Source organism: Thamnophis sirtalis, unplaced genomic scaffold (assembly GCF_051295495.1).
Source record: "Thamnophis sirtalis isolate CommonGarterSnake01/CBP01778 unplaced genomic scaffold, rThaSir2_p1.2 scaffold_13, whole genome shotgun sequence".
Classification (NCBI taxonomy): Eukaryota; Metazoa; Chordata; class Lepidosauria; order Squamata; family Natricidae; genus Thamnophis; species Thamnophis sirtalis.
In genome coordinates this window covers 14,193,342-14,199,759 of record NW_028261393.1, presented here as the reverse complement: position 1 = coordinate 14,199,759, position 6,418 = coordinate 14,193,342, and the positions used below count along the sequence as shown (strand labels likewise).

The 6,418-nt window shown below is 41.5% G+C and overlaps 1 protein-coding gene across 1 annotated transcript in view; it reads right to left on the bottom strand.

Moving 5' to 3' along the window:
* Positions 1–6,418, bottom strand: part of SDC3 (syndecan 3) — a 114,536-nt gene that overhangs the window by 9,217 nt on the left and 98,901 nt on the right. The gene's annotated exons all lie outside the window — the stretch shown is intronic.

Genomic DNA, 6,418 nt, shown 5'->3' with positions numbered 1-6,418 from the left:
ATTGGCTGATGTGATTTCCCACCCACCCCTCTTTGTCTCCTCCTTAGAAAACGTCTTAGCTACAATGCTCCAATGCGTAATTGATTCAGGAATTGATTCTCCCATAAGGAAAGGCAATGATAGTCTCTTAGTCTTCAAACTTGGCATCTTTAAGAGTTGGGGACTCCCAGAATTCTTCAGCCACCACCGACAGGAATAACATCGAGCTGGTCACACCCACCCTGGCCGCGCCCATCCCATCCCCCCCTCAAGGTGAAACACAACCAAGATGGGGTCCTCAATGAAATCGAGTTTGACAACCCTGACCTAGAGCAATGCTCCTCATTTTGCAAAATCCTTCCCCCATGAATGGGGTGGGAATGGGGATTTTACAGTATCCTTGCCCTGGAGTGGGGTGGAAATAGAGATTTTACAGTATCCTTGCCCTGGAGTGGGAAGGGAATGAAGATTTTACAGTATCCTTTCCCTGGAGTGGGAAGGGACTAGAGATGTTACAGTATCCTTCCTCCAGGAGTAGGGAGGGAATGGGGATTTTGCAGTATCCTTCCCCTGCCACGCCCATCAAGCCATGCTCACCAAGCCACGCCATGCCCACAGAACTGGGAGTAAAAACTTTTGAATCCCACCCCTGCAGCAAGGGATCAACCAAACTGAGAGAGTACCAAAGACCCCTTATTTTTCTCATTACTTTGGCTTGTTCAAGTAGGGCCACCTTCAGACATTTGAGATTGCACTCAACGGAATAGACTAGAGAATCCAAAGATAAATAGGTTGCTATATCGTCTGAAATAACAGCTGAAGTGAACTAGAATCTGAGTCTTCACAGTTCTGGGCTTAATGCCTTCAATGCCGCTTCACCAACATTCCCCACTGAATCCCAATGACCTAATAGATCTTGATAAATATATTAACACAGCAACAGCTTTCATTTCATTTAGACACCTCTTGGTTTCCCAAACTTTAGCCGTATGAAATCTAGATCTGTTCGCAGCTTAATTTTTTTCTTAATTCACGTCATATTCCTTTTTAGCGATACAGTTCATTCAATTGTTTTATATTTAAATTCCTGTTCTAAGTTGCCATGGAGACCACACACAAAGGAATAAGACATTAAAGTATTATCTATTCACGTAAATAACTAAATTTTTAGTCAGGTTAATTACAGGTTTCACCGATGGGGCTCCTGGTTGCTCAGGGGTCTCTCTGTGTGTGTGTTTCTTCGTTTGTTTGTGTGCATGTGTTTGTATGTGTGTTTGAAGACAATAGCAGAAATGGGATTTCTCCAATTAGTTTAATCAGTTTTAAAAGTCTGTTTTCTAGTAGGAAGGTAACTTAGGTATCTTTAGATGCATAATTTAATTCTATATTATGTTTCCTTTCCGTGCTAACGAGTGGTGTATTTTACAGACTCACAGAGGAAACACAAGTGATTAAATACCAGGGATCTAATTCAAAGCATTCCCAAAGATATCTCTTTGAGCACATCTAGTTAGGATGGGCTAATTATCCTCACACAGTGTTGGTTCTTTTGCTGAAGTAATTTTTATGATTTTCTTGACATCCAAATGGAATCTGCCTTCCTATTGCTTATTTGGTTTCTGGCAGTCTGGCTCAGTAAAAAAATAATAACGATAAGGACCGTCTCCTTCATAACTTCTTTTGTAAATCCCAAAGGTGCTTTTTCTAAGGCAACTGGACTTTCTTGGTTTTTCTTTTTCTTTGAAACCCTTTCACTTCTCATCCAAGGAGCTTCTTCAGTTCTCATCCTTCTTGGATGAGGAGCAAAACATTTTCAAGGAAAACCAAAGAAAATCCAGGTGCCTTTTGGAAAAGCATGATACCATCTTCCTTTAGAACAAAACCATCATAAAAGAGCAGGAGTGGTGCAGTGGTTAGAGTGCAGTACTGCAGGCTACTTCAGCTGACTGCTAGCTGCAGTTCAGCAGTTCGAATCTCACCAGGCTCCAGATTGACTCAGCCTTCCATCCTTCTGAGATGGGTGAAATGAGGACCCAGATTGTCGGGGGCAATAGGCTGACTCTGTAAACCGCTTAGAGAGGGCTGTAAAAGCACTGTGAAGTGGTATATAAGTCTAAGTGCTATTGCTATTATCCCTTGGGTGTCTCCATGCAAGCCTCAAAGTCCAAACCTCTGGATATTCTTGCGGCCATTTCTTAGTATTCACTGTAACCATTGCAACCCCTTCTGCCCAAGACAGACACCCACGTCAATTAAAAGCCACGATCCACAAACACCTTCCCTGAATGTTTCTTAACATGCGGTGCTTAGATCTAGACATAATACTCAATGCACAATTTGTCCAATGAAAAACATTTGACACATACAAACCTGATTTGGAAACTATCCCTCTGCATTGGACTGATTTAGCAAACGTGTCACACCGTTGACTCACATTTCACTTGTGATTAGTTTCCAGTTCCTTTTCACAAACGCTGTTACTAAACTGCAAAATCAACTGTAACCATTGCAACCCCTTCTGCCCAAGACAGACACCCACGTCAATTAAAAGCCACGATCCACAAACACCGTCTGGCAGTCAAACGCCCCGATCCCAAATTCTTCATCTCTACCCACACCAGCATCGAACAGTACCGGTTCAATTGGAGCAACACAAAAATCATTGGCTACACTACCACCCGCCACGCTTGTGAGTTCATTCTACAAGCAATTCCATCAACAGACACATTGACTTACAACCAGCCTACGAACCACTCAGAATCCAAATCAACTGCATAGCCAGAGAGTTGACTAACACTCAACCAACTCACATAACCCCCTGTTGTGTCCCGCCAACAGACAGTGGAGCTGGCAGCAGATTCGGACAGTGAGGAGATTGGGGAGGAACATGGGCCAGTCCTGGAGTCTGGGGAAGTCTCTGACAAGTGCTCTCTGCATTGGAGGCAGAGAGTGGGCCAGGGCCGTCTGATAGTTATCAGCTGCCTTCGAGTCGGAGATCAGTGATGCAGAAGAACAGCTGGAGCCTGTTCCCGATGTGCACATGTGCAGAGCTGCCAGGAGAAGGAAACAGTTAAAGAGCAAGGGCCAACTCGGGAGTAAAGGCACAGGTGGATGTTGAATGGCCCCTCCCATAGGGAATAAAAGAGGAGCCAAAGGGGAGGGGTGTTTGCAGGAGACAATTAGTTCATTCCTATATTCTTGCCAAGTATTGCGGCATCTGAAAGATATCAGCCTGGCCACTTTCCAAGCCTGATAAAGGTCGGTAATTGTGAAGTATCCTGAAAGACTTGGCTGGAGAGGAATTCACTGTCAATTAAATAAAAGGGGCTTATCGGGACAAGGACTCGGCTTCATGCTGCTGGGGAAGCCTGGGTCAGAACATCCCCACACACAAGCAGTTCACTTCCCAATGACCTTGACCTGATCTAATCGCCTTATCAAAAAAACACCCATAGCACAAGACTCACTGATGACTCACAGCTGACTCAGCACAAGACCCTCACTTGACACACCCACACCTGAAGCCCTTACAAACAGAACACTGACACGGGCAGTCCCTAAACTCCACTGAAGATGTTACCTAGCCTGGTAACAAAACATCTGGAAACCAACCCACAAGCTTGGAGAACGAACCTTTACCTTCACACCAGTGGTGGGATTCAAAGAATTTAACAACCGGTTCTCTGCCCTAATAACCAGCTGGGTAGGTGGGGCTCGGTTCTCATGTGACCATGTGGGTATGGCCAACTCAACGTCACTCAGTTCGATCGGCGCTTCGCCTTAGCTGTGACAATGTAATGAGGGTTAACCAGAGAGGCAGTTTCTGTAAGCAGGGCAATAAAAATTAGGCTAGAAACAACACCAGAATGTTTCCTTCCTGCCTTCCTTACAGGATTAGCCCTGTAAAGTGGGGGGGGGGATGAGATTTCTTCCAACAACTGGTTCTCCGAACTGCTTAGAAAGTTAACAACCGGTTCTCCCGAATAGGTGCGAACCGGCTGAATCCCACCACTGCTTCACACTATTACTATACCCAGCGTGTACCTCTCATTCTGTACTATTGCAACTGATGTCTTTTTCCTATGTGAATAACTTTACATCCATCTCTGCTAGCTTTCAAGCTGTTACTTTCAGCCCACGTCTCCAATCCTCCATCTGAATTTTATTTCTCTCTTCTAGGGTAGTAGTAGTAGTAGTAGTACTGTAGTAGCAATCCCACCGAGTGGGATGTCATCTGGAAAATCTGATAAATCATTCCCTCAACTTCTTCATTCAAGTCATCTGGGGAAATGCTGGAACTGTAGGAAATTAGGAACAAAGGCTGCAGCCTTCCTTTATGACCTTACTCTCACTACAGGTAGTCCTCAACGTATGACCATTTATGCTGTTACATTGGTTAAGTGAGTTTTGCCCCATTTTATTATCTTTCTAGCCCAGTGTTTCTCAACCTTGGCGACTTTAAGTCCTGTGGACTTCAACTCCCAGAATCCCCCAGCCAGCTGTGCTGGCTGGGGGATTCTGGGAGTTGAAGTCCACAGGACTTAAAGTCGCCAAGGTTGAGAAACACTGTTCTAGCCACAGTTGTTAAGTGAATCGCTGCCGTTGTTAGGTTAGTAACACAGTTGTTACGCGAATCTGGCTTCCGCATTGACTTTGCTTGTCAGAAAGTGGCAAAGGATGATCACGTGACCCCAGGACACTGCGGCCGTCATAAATATGAGCCAGCTGCCAAGCTTCTGAATTTTGATCACTTGACCTCGAGGATGCGGCAAGGGTCTAAGTGTGAAAAATGGTCATAAGTCACTTTTTTTTCGTTGCAACTTTGAATGGTCGCTAAATGAACTGTTGTAAGGTGAGGACTACCCGTAATTATTTTCCTTTCTTTGCATATGCAGACTCCACCCCAAATAACTTTTTTCCAGAGGAACAGCCAAACACTGAAGGAACAAAGAAGTGGTGAACATTTGTGCTGAAATGGCACTGCCAATGTTAAGAGCCATTGCTTCAAAAGCAATTGGGCCCAACAGTATCGAACTGTTTCGTTCGAAACAAGAGCCAAGGTGGCGCAGTGGTTAAAAGCAGCACTGCAGGCTACTGCTAGATCAGCAGGTCAGCGGTTCAAATCTCACCGGCTCAGGGTTGACTCAGCCTTCCATCCTTCCGAGGTGGGTAAAATGAGGACCCAGATTGTTGGGGGCAATATGCTGACTCTCTGTAAACCGCTTAGAGAGGCCTGAAAGGCCTATGAAGCGGTATATAAGTCTACTGCTATTTCTAAACAAGGGAAGACAGGAAAATGGAAGAAAGGGGGGAAACTAATGATTGGCTGATGATTGATTGATTGACAAACAGGCAGAAAGATCAGAAGGATTGTTATCATCAGCTTATACCTTATCACTAAGTATTGTATGTTATGATTTATGATTAATGTATTTTTACAATGACTATGATCATGATTTATCACGTATTGCTTGTATGTCCACAAGGCCAATAAAGAATTCTATTCTATTCTATTCTATTCTATTCTATTCTATTCCATTCCATACTATTCCATACTATTCTATTCTATACTTCTATTTTCTATTCTATACTTCTATTTTCTATTCTGTAATTCTATTTTCTATACTTCTATTTTCTATTCTATACTTCCATTTTCTATTCAATACTTCCATTTTCTATTCAATACTTCAATTTTCTATTCAATACTTCCATTTTCTATTCAATACTTCCATTTTCTATTCAATACTTCCATTTTCTATTCTATACTTCCGTTTTCCATTCTATACTTCCGTTTTCTATTCTATACTTCTGTTTTCTAATCTATTCTATACTTCTATTTTCTATTCTATACTTCTATTTTCTATTCTATACTTCAATTTTCTATTCTATACTATTTTCTATTCTGTACTTCTATTTTCTATTCTGTATTTCTATTTTCTATTCTGTACTTCTATTTTCTTTTCTATACTTCTGTTTTCCATTCTATACTTCCGTTTTCTATTCTATACTGTTTTCTAATCTATTCTATACTTCTATTTTCTATTCTATACTTCTATTTTCTATTCTATACTTCTATTTTCCATTCTATACTATTTTCTATTCTATACTATTTTCCATTCTATACTATTTTCTATTCTGTACTTCTATTTTCTATTCTGTATTTCTATTTTCTATTCTGTACTATTTTCTCTTCTATACTTCTGTTTTCCATTCTATACTTCCATTTTCTATTCTATACTTCTGTTTTCCATTCTATACTTCCATTTTCTATTCTATACTTCTGTTTTCTATTCTATTCTATACTTCTATTTCCTATTCTATACTTCTATTTCCTATTCTATACTTCTATTTTCTATTCTATATTATTTTCTATTCTGTACTTCTGTTTTCTATTCTGTACTTCTGTTTTCTATTCTGTACTGAATAGAAAGCCACCCTA